At 51.5% G+C, this 17,832-nt stretch overlaps 1 protein-coding gene across 1 annotated transcript in view; it reads left to right on the plus strand.

Annotated features, from left to right (window-relative positions):
* Positions 1-17,832, plus strand: part of FOXK1 (forkhead box K1) — a 90,635-nt gene that overhangs the window by 33,043 nt on the left and 39,760 nt on the right. The gene's annotated exons all lie outside the window — the stretch shown is intronic.

Below are 17,832 nucleotides of genomic sequence, written 5' to 3' on the forward strand. Positions count from 1 at the left end.
GGTGGGATTGTGATGATACAGGCCATGGTGGGATTGTGATAGAGTGCATGGTGTTTTGTTTCAAGGAGAAGTCATAAATCATGGCTTCAGTTTGCAGGCAAAGTGTATCTCAGAGTGAAGCCGGTATGATCAGGCCCAGGTGGTCAGGGCACTCGGCTGTGGGCGGCCCGGGTACAGGAGTGGATCATTTGCACAGTGGTCCAGCTCGAAGTGCACCCATCCCTGCCCAGCCTTCCTCCTTCTGGGGGCTTGGCTGGAACTCCGGCCCCCCTGGCTGGCGGCAGGAGCTAGAATGCCTGAGCTCTAAGAAGCTCCTCATTTATCAGCATTCAGCTTTCAACTTCAGCAGAGCCAAATTTAGAATGAATGAATAGGATTTGAAATGCTCTGGCGTTGTGAAATACAGAACTTTGTGAGTCCTTGTGGCCGTCCCCTTTGTTCCCTGCTGTGCCTGACTGGCAGGAACCAGGGCTTGCCAAGTCACTCTGTAGTGCACGCTGTTAGATTGATTGTCATTGGACAAACCAGCACCAGGCACCCTGAGGTTCTCCCACAGCGATTCCACCAAAGAGCGCTCCTGTCCATAGCCATCTCTTTGAATACTTAAGTGAATGTAGGAAAAGCAAAATTCACAAGACTGTCCTTCCAGCCACTGGTCACAAGATGGGAGTTGCTGAGCTTCAGTGTTGGCCACCAATATCTGCTGTCTATGCTTGAAGAATCAGAAAGGCAGACCGCAGCCAGATGCGCTGGCTCATGCCTGTCATCCCAGCACTTTTGGAGGCCAAGGCGGGTGGATCACCTGAGGTCAGGAGTTTGAGACCAGCCTGGCTAACATGATGAAACCCTGTCTCTACTAAAAATACAAAAATTATCCAGGTTTGATGGTGCATACCTGTAGTCCCAGCTACTTGGGAGGTTGAGGCAGGAGAATTGATTGAACCCAGAAGGTGGAGGCTGCAGTGAGCCGAGGTCGCACCACTGCACTCCGGCCGGGGCAACGGAGGAACAAGACCTTATCTCAGGAAGGAAGGGAGGAAAGGAAGAAGGGAGGGAGGGAGGAAGGGAGGAAAGAAAGAAGGGAGGGAGGGAGGGAGGAAAGAAAGAAGGGAGGGAGGGAGGGAGAGAGGACCTCAAGGTGGGAGGATCACTTGAAGACAGGAGTTCAAGACCAGCCTGCGTACCATAGCAAGACCCTGTTGCTACAAAAAAATATTTGATCAACTGGATGTCGTGGCACGCATCTATAGCCCCAAGTACTTGGGAGGCTAAGGCAGGAGGATCACTTGAGCCTGGGAGTTCAGGGCTGCAGTGAGCTATGATTGCACCACCGCTCTCCAGCCTGGGTGACAGCAAGGCCCTACGTCAAAAAAAGAAGGAAAGGGAGGGAGGGAAAAGAAATACAGACCAGCAGATAGGAAGAGAGAGAGAGAAGAAATACAGACCAGTCGAATGGCCCACCTCCAAAAAGCCAGTACAGTAAGAGGGGCCCCAGACATGTCACTGTGGCCATGGGCAGGGCCTGAGCCTATGTCCTTCTTCAAGACCCAGTGCTGGTCTTGGGAGCAGGTGAGTACAGAGGCCAGTGAGAGCATGGCAGGTGCCTGGTGGATTTGCTCCTTGGAAGCTGCATAAGAGGGGCTGTGGGTGTCTCCATGTTACTGGTTTGGAACTGGCTTACAAAGGCATCACAACAGATATTTACAAGTTTTCTTTTTGTGAATTATTTTAAGCTGATTGTTTGATTTTTCTTCATTTTAATAGAAATTAAAATGAGTTGGTTTGTGTCTGGCTTGCATGTGCAGCTCATCTCCAGGTGAAGGGCAGGCTGTACGTGGTGGGAGGTGTGTGGCTGGGAGGCAGTGGCTGGGAGGTACGTGGCTGGGAGGCAGTGGCTGGGGAGGTACATGATTGGGAGGTGGTGGCTGGGAGGCACCTGACTGGGAGGTGGTAGCAGGAGGTGGATGGCTCTAAGGCAGGTGTCTGTGGGGTGTGTGTTGGGAGGTACTCCACCCTGGCCCGAGAGGCCGGTCCCTTCCCTACACCTGACCCCATTGCCCACCTGGTCCTGGCGGCAGCCTTGTCTCTCGGGGCATTGCAGCTTCATCTGCACGAGGAGGCGCTTGAACCCCACCTCTAAATGCTGTTCATCCTGCAGCTTTGCTGCACTGTGCATTCTTGGTTACAAACATGCTGGTTATGCCCCAGGTGAAGACCGAGCACCGCCTTGTGTTGCTCACGTCTTTGGGCTCTGGTGTCAGGCTGGCTGGTGCATGTTGGGTGATGGTTTTCTGCTGTAAAAGCGGGAGAATATTAAGCACCTTTGCCTCGTCACCTTTTCTTCCTGATAAATGTCCGCAGACTGTGGTTGATGTTTTACCCCTCCTGTGTGCTGTTTCAGTGTTGACGGAAAGGAAAGTTAGGTCACTGCTCCCGGGGGCCCCGTCGCCCTTGTTCCCACCAGCTCCACAGGTGCACTTTTCATTTGGAGACAATTACAGTTTCACAAGGAGCAGCAGGTGTGTTGCAGAGAGCTCCCTGCACAAGCCACCAGCTTCCTCCAACACTTCCATCAGCATCACCGCCGGGAAGTTGGCATCTGTGCAATGTGTGTGGTTCCATCATCTCATCCCATGTGGCTCTGTGTGACTGCCACCTCGGTCACCATGCAGAGCCATCCCCACCACAGAGGTCATGCAGCCATTGTAACCCTGGCAACCAGTAAACACGTCTCCACGGCTGCAGGCCTGTCATTCTGAGGTTTCAGAAGCGGCTCATCCCCAGCGCAGGGCGTCCATCTTCATCTCAGGCCTCAGGAGTGGATTCCTTTTTATTGCTGAGGGGGTGCTGGGTGGAGGTTCCCCTGTTTGTTTAACCCCCTTGCCTACTAAAGGGCGTTTTCGTTTTTCCATTTTTTGGCATATTACAAATATGATAGCTGCTATGAGCAACGATGTTTAAGTTTAGAGTGGACATAGGTTTTGCTTGGGGTAAGTACTCAGGAGAGCAGTGGCTAAGGCCTGTCCTCAGCAAAGGTTTTGTTTTTAAAGAAACTGCCAACTTAACTTTCAGAGTGGCTGCCACATTTTACATTCCTTCCACCCATATATTAGAAGCCCAGTGTCTCTGCAATCTCACCAGCATTTGCTGTATTTTTAAAAATTTAGCCATTCTGATAGGTATGTAGCTTTTGCTGTTTTTTGTTTGTTGTTTTGAGATGGAGTTTCACTCTTGTTGCCCAGGCTGGAGTGCAATGGTGCAATCTCAGCCCACCTCAACCTCTGCCTCCTGGGTTCAAGTGAATCTCCTGCCTCAGCCTCCCGAGTAGCTGGGATTATAGGCATCTACCACCACACCCGGCTAATTTTTGTATTTTTAGTAGAGATGGGGTTTCACCATGTTGGTCAGGCTGGTCTTAAACTCCCGATTTCAGGTGATCCGCCCACCTCGGCCTCCCAAAGTGCTGGATTACAGGTGTGAGCCACTGTGCCCACCTTTTTTTTTTTTTTTTTTTTTGGAGACAGGGTCTCATTCTGTTGCCCAGGCTGGAATGAAATGGATGGCACAATCACAGCTCACTATAGCCTTGAACTCCTGGGCTCAAGCGTTCCTCCTACCTGAGCCTCCAAGTAGCTGGGACTACAAGTCCACACCACCATGTCTGGCTAATTTTAAAAGAGATTCTTTTAATAGAGATGAGGCCTTGCTGTGTGGCCCAGGCTGGTCGCAAAGTCAGCCTCAAATGATCCTGCTGCCTCGGCTTCCCGACATGCTGGGATTACAGTGTGAGCCGCTGTGAACTAACTATACTGCAGATCCTTTTTTTGAGACAGAGTCTCACTGCATCACCCAGGCTGGAGTACAGTGGTGAGATCTTGGCTCACCGAAACCTCTGCCTCCCGGGTTCAAGCAATTCTCTTGTGTCAGCCTCCTGAGTAGCTGGTACTACAGGCACACGCCACCACACCGAGCTAATTTTTGTATTTTTAGTAGAGATGGGATTTCACCATATTGGCTAGGCTGGTCTCAAACTCCTGACCTCAGGCAACCCACCCGCCTCAGCCTCCCAAAGTGCTGGGGTTACAGGCGTGAGCCACCGCGCCCGGCTGGCACTGAACAGCTCTTCATGTGCTTATTTGCCAGCTGCAGAGCCTTGTCAGCGAAATATCTCCTCATGTGTTTTGTCCTTGTTCTAATGGAATTGTTTGGTTTTTATACTGAATTTTGAGTTCTTTCTGTATTCTAGAGAGGAGTCTCCTCCCAGCGTGTGACCTCATTATCCTCTCATTGGACACCTGCGCCCACACAGAGCTTTACATTTTTATGAAATCCGATGTGTCAAGGGTTTTTATTTTGTTTTTCTTATATGGATCCTGTTTTTGGTGTCATGGCTAGGAACTCTTCACCAAGCCCCAGGTCCTGAAGGATTGTTTGAAATTCGAATTGTTTTTCCCTCACTGCTTTCTCCCTGGCTGCTTTGTTTCTGGTTTTCAGAAGCCTGGTTGGGTTTCATCAGCTTCACCCTAGATGGACCTCACGCACCTTCAGTCTGTAGGTTTATCATTCTTGCCAGATCCGGAAATATTTAGCCATTATTTCTTTGGCTGTTTTTCACCTCACCCACTTTCTGTCCTTCTGGGACATGCATGGGAGAGCTTTTGTTATGTATGATTTAGTGTGTCCCTGAGACTTGAATACTTGATTTTTAGTCTCTCTTCTCTGTTGTTCAGGTTGGGTAATTTTTACTGTTTCAGTTTCAAGCTCACTGATTTCTTTCCTCTGGCTTTTTCATTCTGCGCGAACCTGTTCATTGAGGTTTAATTTCAGCTGCTGTACTTTGTAGATCTAAACTTTCCCCCATGCCTCGTTGGGGACGGGCAGCGTGTGTTGGGGGGCCTGTGGCCTACTTCAACGCCGGCAGAGCCAGGTCCAGGAGGCTCCAGCTTCAGCCCCCTTCCTCTCTAGCAGGCAGATGCTTCCTAAGAATTAGGCAGAGCTGTTGGAAACTGGCTTTGTGTGTTGCGTGCCTAGCTTTTTGCTTTTTTATTTTTGAGACAGAGTCTCACTCTGTTGCCCAGGCTGGAGTGCAGTGACATAATCTGGGCTCACTGCACCCGCTGCCTCCCAGGTTCAAGTGATTCTCCTGCCTCAGCCTCCCAAGTAGCTGGGGTTGCAGGTGCATGCCACCATGCCCAGCTAATTTTTGCATTTTTAGTATAGACAGGGTTTTGCTGTGCTGGTCAGGCTGGTCTCAAACTCCTGACCTTAAGTGACCCGCCCTCCTCAGCCTCTCAGAGCAGCTTTTTACCTAGGTCTTTTTGCCCTTCGGTTAAGTTTTGCAGTCTTCTCTGCACTGCCCTCCGTGCCCGTCCCTTCCTTGCTTTACTCTGTTGCTGTTGCCGTAAGTACTTTCCCCTGAGTCAGCAGCCTCCCTCTGCGCATCAGGGCCCTGGAGGGGGCTCTCTCCATTCAGTCTGCGCAGATGGCTCCATGCTGGGGCTCGACTGGAGCCTGGATCTGGGCGTCGTGGGGTCTTGCCTGTGTGTGACAGGGCATGTGGGTCTTGATGCATGGAACCCCCTAGAACTCCCTGGCCTTGAGCTGCTGGCCTGGCCCTGTGATGCGGCGGCCCACACTGGTGCAACCTGATGACCTTGGTGAGAAGCGACATTGCCTGGGACCTCGAGCCTATTTTCTGCAGGTGGCTCAGTAAAAGGCCTTGAATCCTTATCTCTAGTTGTCTGCTATCAATTAACCTAAATTGCGTGAAGAACTTTTTCTTAAACTTTGAGAATAAGAATAATTCCCCACTCTCTGGCCGGGCGTGGTGGCTCAAGCCTGTAATCCCAGCACTTTGGGAGGCCGAGGTGGGTGGATCACGAGGTCAAGAGATCGAGACCATCCTGGTCAACATGGTGAAACCCCGTCTCTACTAAAAATACAAAAAATTAGCTGGGCATGTTGGTGCGTCCCTGTAATCCCAGCTATTCAGGAAGCTGAGGCAGGAGAATTGCCTGAACCCAGGAGGCGGAGGTTGCAGTGAGCCGAGATCGCGCCATTGCACTCCAGCCTGGGTAACAAGAGCAAAACTCCGTCTCAAAAAAAAAAAAAAAAACCAACAACAAAAAAAAAAACGAATAATTCCCCACTCTCCACTGATAAGAACCCACGGATGGCAATATAAAAAGCGCCTTTCTCTTTTTTATTTCTTTTTTATTTTTGAGTCAGGGGCTCGTTCTGTCTCCCAGGCTGGAATGCAGTGGCACAATCTCAGCTCACTGCAACCTCTGCCTTCTGGGTTCAAGCGATTCTCCTGCCTCAGCTTCCGAGTAGCTGGGATTACAGGCGCCTGCCATCACGCCCGACTAATTTTTGCATTTTTAGTAGAGATAGGTTTCACCATGTTGGTCAGGCTGGTCTCAAACTCCTGACTTCATGATCTGCCCACCTCAGCCTCCCCAAATTGCTGATATTACAGGTGTGAGCCAGCGCACCTGGGCTGTTTTCATTTTAATATTTGAGTTTTGTTTTTCCAAATTAGATTTCTCAAATGTCAATGCATCCCTTTCTCGTGCAGGAGTAACAGGGACACGCACAGCCACATCACTTTCTCCAAGAGGAGGGGGCCAGGGCGGGAATGGTGACCCCTCTGAGTCCTGTACCCTCCACCCATCCCAGCAGCCTCCTGCCTGTGGGCGGGACGTGCTTGAAGAGGGGACTTTGGTGAGGCCTTGGGCTCTTGGTCGCATGCTGCCCTGATTCAGTAGATGGGGGAGCAGGAGGTGTCTGTGTCTCAGCAGATGCTGGATTTTGCATCCACGACTGCCTAGTAATAAATGCCAGCACTGTGCAAGCTGCCTTTGCCTTCTCTGCCTTTCCTGAGTGTCCCTGCTTCAGATTCCAAAATTGTTTGTTCTAGAAACTCACTAAGGTTTTGCCCAGATTCCCATTGTTGCCTCTTATGTACTTTGGCGGTCCATATTTCCTAGGCTTGAAAACTATTCTCCCTGTGAAGAGGCCTTCCCTGAGATCCTGGCCAGAGGAGGTCCTGTGGCCAGGTGGCGGCAGTGGCGGACGAACATGGCAGGGCAGTGCACTGCTCAGTGCCAGTGGCCTCAGCGCAGTGCCCTGTGCTGGCACGGGTACACTCATGCCTGTTAACCACACACTTGTGTGCATGTACCAGGGGCACATTCATGTACACAACGGGCACACGTACACATCTGCCGCACACTCATGCACAACCACAGGCTCTCTCCAGTGTTTCTGAGAAATGGGATCTTCCTTGCGTGAAACGGGGAAGTTGTAGAAGACCCATCTCAGTAGCTCGGGTCCCCATTCAGGGTGAGTCAACTGCCCAGCATGGCTTTGGGGGATTCCATTCCTTTGCTGCCCCACTTGGCAACCGGCCTCCTCAGCCCTCCGCTGCGTCTCTGCTCCTTCTCCATCACTCTCCGGTTCGGGGTCCAGTTCCCGCAGAATTGGTGTCCAGGTAAGGTGCCCGTGGGCAGAGCTGTTTATGGGAGATGGTGTGGTCAGAGGCAGGGCAGTCATTGTAGGAAGAACCCCCAGGAGCAGGTGGCCGACGCAGGTGCCCTCAGACCTGAAATCTGGACAAGAGGCAGTGCTGGGTTCGGATCCCCACACTGCCTGTATCAGCTCGCGATCCTGAACAACGGGTCTTACAAGCCTGGTGAGGATGATGGTAACAGCACTGTGCTGATTCCAACACCGTGGCTGTGAGGGAACGTCAAAACACCCAGTGCAGGTCACGTGCTCTTGGTTGCCCATCGGGTGGGTGTACACCCAGTGCAGCTTGCACGCTGCATGCCCCCCGGCTCAGCACTGAGCAGGCAGCCCTGGACCCTGAAGGATGTGGCTGCCGCCTGGCTCCAGACTAACAAATCTAGCAAAAGAGCTTGTTGGTAAATACTGCCTGAAAACATTGGCTTAATTTGTCTTCTCAAAGCTGTTTTTGTTTTCTGTGCAGTTTTTTTTTGGCCATTCCCAGTTGACTACATTTGCATTTTTCCTTTAAGGACCATCTTGGAATAATCTTGCTCAGTTAAATAATGTTGCAAACTAAAAATAGCAAACACAGCCCCGGGCCTCCCTGTGGCCTGTTGGGTCTGTCCGTCGTCAGCCCTGGGCGCCTGCCCCTGCCCTCTGCAAACGCAGGTCCCTCATTGCTGTGCTACAGTCACCACAGCACAGGACCAAGTGTGGAGATTTGCAGACGTGCAGGGAGCTTTTCCTTTCTCCAGATGTTGCTCAAAACAGTTACTACCAATGTTTGTTTGTTTGTTTGTGACAGGGTCTTGCTCTGTCGCCCAATCATAGCTCACTGCAGCCTCAACCTCCTGGGCTCAAGCAATCTTCCCGCCTCAGCCTCCTGAATAGCCGAGACTACCAGTGTGTGCCACCACACCTGGCTAACTTCTTTGCATTTTTGGTAGAGATGGAGGTCTTGCTCTATTGCCCAGGCTGGTCTCGAACTCCTAGGCTCAAGTGATCCCCCTACCTCAGCTTCCCAAAGTGCTGGGCTTACAGGCGTGAGCCACTGCACTCAGCCCATTTGATTTTTAAAAACTTAAATGATCCTGCATGTTCTCCTGCTTACTTTTTCGAGGGCTTTTGATTCTTTGGGTTGTTAGTTTATGTGCATGAACACGATAATGGCCTTGCCAAAGCAGCTCTGGTGCTCTGAATGGCTAGGCACCAGACAGTGCCTGAGACCTCCCACTCCCAGCTGGGATTCTGTGCACATCCAGGGTTTGTGTATTGGGGTTTGTTTTCTTTCTTTCTTTCTTTTTGAGATAGAGTCTTGCTCTGTCGTCTAGGCTGGGGTGCAGTGGCTCACTGCAACCTCTGCCTCCCGGGTTCAAGTGATTCTCCTGCCTCAACCTCCCAAGTAGCTGGGATTACAGGCGCCTGCCAGCACACCCAGCTAATTTTTGTATTTTTTGTGGGGATGGGATTTCACCGTGTTGGCCAGGCTGGTCTTGAACTCCTGTCCTCAAGTGATCCACCCACCTTGGCCTCCCAAAGTGTTGGGATTATAGACATGAGCCACTGCGCCCAGAATTTGCTTTTTCTTTGGTTGGGGAGCTCTGACTTATTTTCCTCTCTAAAGCCAAGCATTTCTATTTTGTCCAAATGTGTTGGTGTTAAGGGGTCTGTGCCGTGTGTGTGTGTGTGTAAGGGGACTGTGCCTTGGCAGGGGTGGGGGTGCGTATGTGATAGCTCCACAGCCCCCATCCTAGACTGTAGTCCTGGGCAGGGCTCTGGGGTCAGCAGACAAGCAGGCTGCTTCCACTGGTCTGTGAAGCTCCATCTCAAGTCTCAAGGTGGCTTCGGTGTTCAGCATGGTTGCCAGTGCCCCAGTCATTACATTTCCATTCCAGGCGAGAGGTAGGAGAGAGGGATGATGGGTGGTGATCTCACTTGGTAGCTCTCTGCCCACCTCTTCAGAGACTCCCACAAGGGCTGTGCCATAGGCCACACCCACTTTGCATTGCTGGACCCCAGCTGCGAGGGGAGCAGGAAACATTGGCTTTTAGCTGGGTGTATGGCACACAGAAAAACAATGGGGACAGGGAGAGGAGAAGTGGGTTTGTGTGGCGCTCTGCCCTCCTAACCCTGCCTGCTACCCACTGTCCCCTGCAGGAGCTCCCCCTGGCCCATCCCTGTGGGGTGCACCCAACACCCCAGCGCCCTCCGCACCCACCTTGCCCTAACCCCGCGGCGTTCCACTCACTGGCAGTTCCTGCAGACACTCGTTCTTTCTCTGAATTGGTTTCACTGCACTGAAAGTTGGGGTTGCATGGGTAGGTGGGAGCTGCCTCTTGAGAACAACAGTATGCAGGCTTTGGCCCAAGCGGCCAGAGCGCCCCTTAGAGCACCAACCCCTGGGCTCCAGGAATGGCAAGCAGCAGGGAGCCCAGTCCCTTGGTCTAACTGGGGGGGCTGCTTTTGTTCAGAAAGCAGTGGGGGTGATGTCATCAGGTTTTTTTCACTGCTATTGCCCAAAGTGAAACCAGCCTTGGTTGTTGTCTCAGGAGCCCAGCCAGCCAGGGGGACACAGCTTCCTGCTCAAAGGCAGAGGCCTGGGACCAGATGTCCCGCTTTCTCATTTGCTCCGAAGGCACGAGGAGCAGGACCTCACTGCCTTAGCGGCTGGGTCCCTCTGGCTGGGCCCCTCTGGCCCATCTGTGTGGACGGACTCTCTGGCACTCACCTGTGCTCCGGGCGTGTGGCTATGTCGGGAGAACGGGTGCTGCACAGACCTCGCTTGGCAGTGGACACACCCAGGCTGCCGATTGGCCCAGTGGGCGGGTCATGCCACTAGCCTGCGATTTCTCAATCTCTGTCAACTGCCGTGGCTGCCCAGGCCAGGCTGCCCTGTGATTTCAGTTCTTCAGGGAAACAGGCTGGGTGCCAGGTGAGGTGCCCGCCCTCGGAGGAGTAAGGAGCCAGGAGCACATGTGCCGGACTGGGGCTGGGGCCTCTGGCTGGTGGGGTGTGTGGGTTTGGGCCCAGTGGGATTCCCCATATTAGGAAGGTGAGCTGAGCTCGGCTGCAGTGGCTGAAGCAAGGAAGTGATTTGTCAAGGCATTTAGACACCATCCCTGTTTTCTTTCAGCAAACAAAACTTTTTTTAAAAAACAGCAAAGACCTTTTGTTCTCTATCGGGGTGTGGTTGAGGTTTGCATTTGGGGGCTCTCTTGAGCTTTGCCGCTGTCTTTGAAGATAGTATCTAAAAGGAAAGTCTTAAAATAAGCAACTTTGAATTTGGATAGGAAGGTCTGTGCAGTGAGGGACAGGAGGTTTTCATATGTTTCACTAGCATGTTCTTGTTCTTGGCAAACAAATGCTTTTACTTAGGGAGGACGAGACCCGTGCTGCAGACCATCTGTTGGAGCTGGCCACGGCAAGATGGCCAGCACCTTCCTGGCACGCCCCTCCCGGTCTGTCCCTTCCGCTCTGAAAACATTTCCTCCACCAACTTTAGCAAAACTGGGCCTGGCAGATCATTCGAGGTCAGGAGTTCGAGACCAGCCTGACCAACACGGTGAAACCCCGTCTCTACTGAAAATACAAAAAGATTAGCTGGGCACAGTGGTGCGTGCCTATAATCTCAGCTACTTGGGAGGCTGAGGCAGGAGAATCGTTTGAACCTGAGAGGCAGAGGTTGTAATGAGCCAAGATCATGCCATTGCACTCCAGCCTGGACGACAGCAAGACTCCCTCTCAAAAAAAAAAAAAAAAAAAAAAAAAAGCTGGGCCTGGGCCTTGGAGGTGCCTGAGTCCGGAAGACAGACAGACAGCAGGAGCCCAGCCTGCTGTGCCACTCCTGTTTCTTCTCCTCTCTGCTGGGGCAGCTGCTTTGCCCTCAGGTCTTCTCTTTTCACCCGCCCTATTCATGGGGGAAATGATAACACAGGCGCTTTCCCTCAAACTCCATGTATTTATACATGACTCAACTGTTCAGAGAAGTGGGATATTTTGGTGAGTTAATCTACTTAAAGTGCTTAGCACACAATACCTGGTATATGTAATAATAGCAGATATTACTTTGTCAACTACTGATTTTTTTTTTTTTTTTTTTTTTAAACAAACGGGATTTTGCTCTGTCACCCAGGTTGGAGTGCAGTGGCACAGTCACAACTCATTGCATACTTGAATTCCCGGGCTCAAGTGATCCTCCTGCCTCAGCCTCCTGGAGCAGGTGGGACTACAAGCACACGCCACCACGCCTGGCTAATTTTTAAATTTTTTTTGTAGAGACAGGGTCTCGCTCTGTTGCCCAGGCTGGCTTTACACTCCTGGCCTCAAGTGATCCTCCCGCTTTGGCCTCCCGAAGTGTTGGGATTACAGGTGTGAGCCACAGCTCCCAGCCTAACTATTTGTATTACAGAATTTCATGTTAAGGTTTAAGCAACAGACTCCTGATTTTGCAGATTATTCTTTTAGTATCTTTTTTTTTTTTTTTTGAAGGAATCTCACTCTGTCACCCAGGCTGGAGTGCAGTGGTTCGATCTTAACTCACTGCAACCTCCGCCTCCTGGGTTCAGGTGATTCTTGTGCCTCAGCCTCCCAGGTAGCTGGGATTACAGACTTGCAGCACCACACCCAGCTAATTTTTGTATTTTTAGTAGAGACGGGGTTTCACCATGTTGGCCAGGCTGGTCTTGAACTCCTGACCTCAGGTGATCTGCCTACCTTGGCCTCTCAAACTGCTGGGATTACAGGTGTGAGCCATGGTGCCGGGCCTGATTTTGCAGTTTGTTCTAAAGCGCAGCGTTTCTGTTTTCAGGCTTCAGTGCTGAGGGCGGCCTACTGTCCGTCCCTGCAGTGGACTGGGCCCTGCCCCACCAGCCCATCGCTCCTCCAGGTCACATCAGAGTAGTGGCTCCAGTGCACGGAGGAAGCACTTTACCAGAGTAAACAAGATTATGACTTGTTTGCCAGAGAGCCTCTCCTGTGGCTGCCCTGAGCCTCTCCTGGTTTTCTGGTCTGTCTGTGGTCTTCACATTGGTGCTTGGACACCCGTCCTTCAGAAGGGGAGGAAAACTGGCCTGTAAAATGGAGATAGTCGGTGGCATTTGTTTGCTGAATGGATTGGCATTGGTATAGACAGATATCGATCACTGTACAGACAATTCCAGGGGCCCCCTCCCCCAGCCATGTTTAGTGACACTGACCTCAGGCAGCTGGGCCCCCGTAACAGCAACCAGGGGACTGCCCCAGCCCTGGATGGCCTCCTGGACCGGCTCAGAAGCTTCTGTTTGGAGCAGTTCTGTTGACGGCCCCCGCCTCCAGTGGAGATGTGGCACGGCTCCTTCTTGCCTGCCAAACGTTCTCTGATTCTTGGGATCGTCGATTCTAACACAGCAAAGGCAGTATTGTTGCTGTCCTTTCAAGGTTCCAGGATCAGAGAAGTCTAATGTTAAATTTCTCCTGTTTTTTAGAATTTCCAAAGAGCCCCCAGATTTTAGCTCTCAGTCCTCTGGGTTTCCTGGCTGTGGCTGTGCCGCTGTGGAGCATTGAGCTCACCTTACCTCACGTGATATACTTGCTTCTGTGCATTTACCTCCTGTAGACGCCAAATTCCGGAAAGAACTGCATGGTTATGCACTCTTACTCATGTGCACTAAAGTGCACATGCTGCGTGTGTACCGACTCCCTGCCCTGTGGGAGCCACGTGCTGTGGGGAGAACACACCAGCAGTCGGAGGGATCCGTCCTCCAGGAACCTGCAGTCTAGTAAGGAAGAAAAAGACATGCTCCCAGTTAGGCATGCTGGTGCAAGCCTATAGTCCTAGCACTTTGGGAGGCTGCGGCAGGAGGATCGCTTGAGGCCAGGAATTTGAGGCCAGCCTGAGCAACATAGTGAGACCACATCTCTTTAAAAAAAAAAAAAAAAAAAAAAAAAAAAACAAGAAAGAAGGCCGGGTGCAGTGGCTCACGCCTATAATCCCAGCACTTTGGGAAGCCTAGGTGGGTGGATCACCTGAGGTCAGGAGTTCAAGACCAGCCTGGCCAACATGGTGAAACCCCATCTCTACTGTATTTTGAAAAATACAAAAATCAGCCAGGCATGGTAGCACATGCCTGTGGTCCCAGCTACTTGGGAGGCCAAGGCAGGAGAATTGCTTGTACCTGGGAGGTAGAGGTTGCAGTGAGCCAAGGTTGTGCCACTGCACTCCAGCCTGGGTGACAGAGTGAGACTTCATCTCAAAAAAAAAGAAGAAGAAAAAGAAAGAAAAGAAAACATATTCCCCGAAGTCGAGCCTGAGATTGAACCAGGGAGTTCAAGGAAGCCTGCCTAGATAGAGAAGGGGACTTTGGGGAACAGAGTCTTGGAGGACCCAAAGTCTATTCGGATAAAGCAGCATCTTGTACTTGGTATCAGTCAGGTGGCCAGAATAATGACTAAGTGGAATTACTGTGGGCAGCATTTTGAGATCTGCAGATTAAGCCATTTGGACTTCCTGGAAGCATTTTCTTACATCAGTGTAGAGACAAAAGATGGAAGATAGCTTGAACTGCTCGTCACGAGCAAGCTCTGGCATCGCGTGCAGCCTGTTCTGCCCAGGTCAGCCCCAGAGGGCTGCAGAAGGCTGTGTCTGTGTCTGCTGTCTTAAAGAGTCCAGTCCATCTTTATGCAGTCTCTTTGTTAACATTGAAGCCACACCGCATGCTGGGGAGCGGAGATTGTTTCGCACCCTACTCTCTGACCTCAGGATCCTCTTCAGGAACAGTGGGCAGTGACTTTCTCCTGGGCCAGGCAAGGCTGTCTTGGGGAGTGGAGTGTCTGGGAGAAATGCAGGTCGCTGAGGCTACCGCCGTTTGGCCGAGTCAGTCATCTGGGGGCCCCATAGCCTCCACCGGGCAAAGCTGTGGGAGTCACCACGAGTCCCCATGGCGGGATTGGAAAGCAGTCACCTACCAAACGAGCGTTCCTCCTGCAAAGGGAAGGTGGGGTGATTTTGAAGGAGCTGTGAACACGGAGGGTGCCGTCCTCGCCTGTGCTGCTGTGGGGTCTGCTGGGCCCTGGGAGCCCCACCCAGTGGTACACACGTGTGAGACCCAGGGAGGGTGAGTGGCCGTGGCTGTGCTTGGCCTACTCTGTGGGCCTCCATCCTAGTTCAGTGAGGTCTCTCGCCACCTTCCTCCGGCGTCCTCCTGAGACAGAGGCTGAGACTTCAGCTTCAAAAAGAAACCCCAGCCAGGTGCAGTGACTCTTGCCTATAATCCCAGAACTTTGGGAGGCCAAGGCAGGTGGATCACCTGAGGTCAGGAGTTCGAGAACAGCCTGACCAACATGGAGAAACCCCATCTCTACCAAAAATACAAAAACGATCTGGGTGTGGTGGCGGGTGCCTGTAATCCCAGCTACTCAGGGAGATTGAGGCAGGAGAATCCTTTGAACTGGGGAGGCAGAGGTTGCAGTGAGCCAAGATCACACCACTGCACTCCAGCTTGGGTGACAGAGCGAGACTCCATCTAAAAAATGAAGAAAGAAAAGAAAAAGAAACCCTGGCTTTTGTCAGACCTTCATCTGCGGTTTTCACTGCGTGTCGCTGACTCAGCATATGGGCTTGAGTATCTCGCTGTCTTTTTTCTTTTTTCAGATAAAATGTGCTCATTTGTCTGACTACAAAAATAAATGCATTCTCTCTATTTAAAATAATTAGGCTCTAGGAAAACATAAGACTTTACAAACATGAGAACCGCTAGTATGTTTTAATTCGCACACCCCATGCAGACCCCCACATTGTTGTTGCCGCAAGAACGGAGGCTGCAGAGCCGAGGCCACATGGCCAGTTGAGTGGTGGGCAGGCTCAGAGCTGCGTCCCTGACCACCCTGCTCCCCAGCTTGCCACCGCTGTCAGCTGTGCCACTGCCACGTGAGTCCTGGGTTCCAGGAGGATGAGGTTGGGGCATGGACTCAAAAGTGGAGTCATGGCTGTGGCTGTGGTTCCTGGAGGAGGGGCGAAGGTGCAGTGGAGAGGGCGCGCTTGGCAGAAGCCAGTGCTGGTTTCTGTGCGCGTTCACCTGTAACTCGTGTCCCTTTGCTGCTTTCTACCGTTCTTGGCACACTGGCAAAGACGGGGTCTCTGCAATAGAGAGGCGCCTGTGGCTGTAGCCACCTGTGTTCATTTTGGGGGCATCATAAATAAATATCTTTCATTTTTAATACAAAGACAATATTTTAGGTTAAAAATTTTAAGATTTTCAGAATTATCTGATTTGGAGATTTTATATGTTAAAGTTTCTTTCAAAACCATTTCCTGAGGCTAGATGCAGTGCCTCACTCCTGTAATCTCAGCATTTTGGGAGGCTGAGGCAGGAGGATCCCTCGAGGCCAGGAGTTCGAGACTAGCCTGCGCAACATAACAGGACCATGTCTCTACATTAAAACCATTTGCTGAACAGTTATTCCTCCAAGGAGTTTAAGCAAACACTGAGCCTTGGGGCCTCTGGCATTCCAGCTTTAGGCCTTATCTATTGTGGTCCACCTGGGACCGTCACCTGACTTCCAGTGCCTGCACAGAGAACACGCTGGTGGGAGGCGGTGAGGGGGCTCCAAGGTGGTGTGTGGCATCCCTACGAGTCAAGCTCTGCTGTTCCCCAGCCTTCCCTTGAGACTCTTGGGAGCCTGGGCCCTGGGGGACATTTTCCCCCACCTCAGAGCCAGACCCCTTAACAGAACCAGGCGAGCCAGGTTTAATACTTGATTGGGTTTCTTAAAGACACATTGTACCCTGCAAAATTTGAAAGTACCTGTTATGAAGTATATAACAGCTTTTGCCTCCCATTCTTGAGTCTTTCATTTCTTCAAGGACATGGTAGCAACATCTAAAGAACCTTTTGAAAGGAGAGAGGCAGCCGGGCATGGCGGCTCATGCCTATAATCCCAGCACTTTGGGAGGCCGAGGCAGGTGGATCACCTGAGGTCAGGAGTTGGAGACCATCCTGGCCAACATGGTGAAACCCCATCTCTACTAAAAATACAAAAATTAGCCGGGCACAGTGGCGGGTGCCTGTAGTCCCAGCTACTCAGGAGGCTGAGGCAGGAGAATTGCTTGACAGGAGACAGAGGTTGCAGTGAGCTGCGATTGTACCACTGCAGTTCACCCTGGGCAACAGAGTAAAACTCTGTCTCAAAAAAATAAAAAGAAAGAGAGGTCTGCTACTATACACCACCCTTATCCAGGGCTGTTTTCATTTCTCCTTCCAGTCCTTGTCTAATAACAAGAATAACTGAAGCAAACTTTCAGTAACTGCTTGCCATGTGCCAGCCATCCAGACAGGGCTGATGTTCACGGCATGGAGACCTGAGGCCACACAGAAGCCGGCCAAGGCAGGGCTCAGATCCAGTGACTTGCCCAGGTGCCCCCAGGGCATCCGAGCCGCCCAAGCTCAAGCCAGGCAGGTCCAACTTCACCTCCCTGCCATTAGCCACTGCATTGCTGCACTTGGTCTTGCACCAAATTGATGAAGCTGTTGTAAACATTTCCATATTTTCAGTATTTAGGGAGGGCTCCTTGTGTGTGACACGCCCTGTGTGCTCCTGATGACGCTGCTTGGAATCATTTGTTCAGACCTCACAAGAACTCTGGATATGCACCGTCATTACCCCAATTTCGCTGATGATGCAAACAAGGCCAACAGAGAGATTGACCAAAGATCCCAGTGCCGACAGTTGTCCATTCATTCATTCATTCATTCATTCACCATCATAGCCCACTGCAGCTTCCACCACTCAGGCTCAAGCAGTCCTCCCTTCTCAGCCACCTGAGTAGCTGGGACTATAGGTGTGAGCCACCACACTTGGCTAATTTCTTTAAAAAACTTTAGAGACAGGGTCTTGCTGTGTTGCCCAGGCTGATCTTGAACTCCTGTGATCCTCCCACCTCAGCCTCCCAAAGCACTGGGACTACAGGCATGAGCTGTTGCGCCAGCCAATATACATCATTTTCAATGGCCACAGTAACGGGTTCAAACAGAAGTCCTCAGGTCTCCCTTCCCAGAGGCAACAGCTTTTTTTTTTTTTTTTTTTTTTTTGAGATGAAGTCTTACTCCGTACCCAGGCTAGAGTGCATTGGAGTGATCTCGGCTCACTGCAGCCTTCACCTCCCGGGTTCAAGTGATTCTCCTGCCTCAGCCTTCTTAGTAGCTGTGATTACAGGTGTCCACCACCATGCCCAGCTAATTTTTTTGTGTTTTTAGCAGAGACAGGGTTTCACCATGTTGGCCAGCATCTATTGACCTCATGATGCGCCCACCTTGGCCTCCCAAAGTGCTGGGATTACAGGTATAAGCC

This window comes from Sapajus apella, unplaced genomic scaffold (genome assembly GCF_009761245.1).
Source record: "Sapajus apella isolate SASKATOON/1434 unplaced genomic scaffold, GSC_monkey_1.0 scaffold110, whole genome shotgun sequence".
Lineage (NCBI taxonomy): Eukaryota > Metazoa > Chordata > Mammalia > Primates > Cebidae > Sapajus > Sapajus apella.